The sequence below is a fragment of the Phoenix dactylifera genome, chromosome 12 (genome assembly GCF_051530095.1).
Source record: "Phoenix dactylifera cultivar Ajwa chromosome 12, Ajwa_hap1_PhDact_Kaust_v1.1, whole genome shotgun sequence".
Classification (NCBI taxonomy): Eukaryota; Viridiplantae; Streptophyta; class Magnoliopsida; order Arecales; family Arecaceae; genus Phoenix; species Phoenix dactylifera.
The window spans coordinates 10190702-10192862 of record NC_143201.1 but is presented as its reverse complement, the minus strand read 5'-3'; positions in this window follow the sequence as shown (position 1 = coordinate 10192862).

Here is a 2161-nt window from a genome sequence, read left to right as displayed (position 1 = left end):
AGGCCGGGTGCAAAAAATCGAGTTGCTGATGCTCTTAGCCGGAAGACACATGTTCTCACTCTCTTGAATGCGGAAGTAATGGGCTTCAATGGTCTGAAAATTTTATATCCTATTGATGCATATTTTCAGCCTATCTATACCGAAATTTTAGCAGGGAATCATCGGCAGCATTCTGATTTTTCGATCCATGATGGCTTTCTCTTCCGTGGCATGCGCCTATGTATTCCAGAAACTTCTCTTCACGATCACATCATTCGGAAGGTTCATGGAGGAGGCCTTGTCGGTCACTTCAGACGTAACAAAACCGTCGCCACGATGGGGGATAGGTTCTATTGACCGACCCTACGCAAGGATGTGCACCGAATCATCAAGCATTGCCGAACTTGTCAACTCGCCAAGGAAGCAAAATCTAATGCTAGCCTCTACTCTCCATTACCATTGCCGAGTTCACCATGGGAGGACCTTAGCATAGACTTCGTGCTAGGGTTGCCCAAGACGGTATGAGGACATGATTCTATCTTTGTCATTGTTGACAGGTTCTCTAAGATGACGCATTTTGTGCCATGTACAAAGACATATGATGCATCCCGAGTTGCTGATTTGTTCTTGAAAGAGGTGGTTCGCTTACATGGGCTACCAAAGACTATTGTATCTGATCGTGATGTCAAGTTCGTTAGCTATTTTTGGAAGATACTTTGGGTGAAGCTTGGCGCACGTCTTTCTTTTTCCAGCGCCTATCATCCCCAAATCAATGGACAGACCGAGGTGGTCAACCGCAGTCTTGAATCTCCTTCGATGTTTAGTCCGGGATCATGTGAAGTCATGGGATCTGATTTTGCCCCATGCTGAGTTTGCCTACAACAGCAGTGTCAACCGAACCACAGGATTCTCACCTATCGGATTGTTCTCGGGTTGAAGTCGCGGCAGCCCATTGATCTTATTCCACTTTCCATCAACACGAGGACCAGCGAAGGTGGTGAGAATTTTGCTAGGTACATACAAAACATCCATGCTGAAGTTCGACGTCGTTTGGTCATCAACACCGAGAATTATAAACAACAAGCAGACTTGAAGCGACATCCCCTTGAGTTCCAAGAAGGAGACCTTGTGCTAATTTGGTTGAGTACTGAATATTTCTCCCACAGAAATTTTCAGAAGCTTCAACCTCGTCGAGCTGGTCCTTTGAAGATATTAAAACGGCTAGGACGTAATGCTTATGGGCTTGAGTTACCAGATGATTTGCAGGTCAACCCAATCTTCAACGTTGAAGACCTATAGCTCTATAAAGGACATTACATTGAAGCAGAAGACCCTCCTCCAATGTCGCCATCCCTACCATGATGAACAACCCCAAAGGACACTATTGAAGATATTTTGGATGATCAAATCGTGTCCACACGTCGAGGAGGATATCAAAAAATTTTAGTCACTGGCTGACCAATTTCAGATTGCTCGTGGTTGAAGACAGAGGAAGTCCAACGGCTGAACCCGGATCTCTACGAGCTATACCAGTCGCAAAACTCGATAGAGTCGAGTCTTTTTCTAGCCGGAGGGAATTGATGCAAGAGCATCATCCTCATACCTTAGGCCATGGAACATTGGGTTAAGGCATGTGAGAAAAATTGAGTCCAAAGTGGTGGTGTGATCGAGTCCATGTAATAAGTGATTTAATTCACAATGGTTTAGTATCTTCAATGCCTAATCAGATTGAGTCCAAGGCATTGAGTGGCTCTTTGATTAAGTTAGGATTGGACACATGTCATATGGGAGAGGGTTCTAAGAAATCTGGACTTAATCCCATGCGCATGGAAGGAGACATGGCGTGTCAAGGATTGTGCCAAGTGAATTTTCAATCCACACGCCCAAGATAAGGATTCATAGGTGTTAAGAGTTAATTAATAAGTTGTTTAGTTCGTCGGTTAGGAGTTTTGAATTTTAAACGAGTCCTTATCTGATTTTGAGTCCAACTGAATTCTGGTTGTAGTCCTTATCATTTCCAACCTCCTTTTTTATATAAAGGAAGGTATGAAGAATAAAAGAGGAGGATTGAATGTTATTTGAAAGGAAACCCTTGCCTATGTGAGAGAGACTCTCCCCTTCTTAGTGTGACGCCAATCGGCTGAAGGAAAGGGGTGAGACGCGTCTTCCCCTCTTGCCTTGT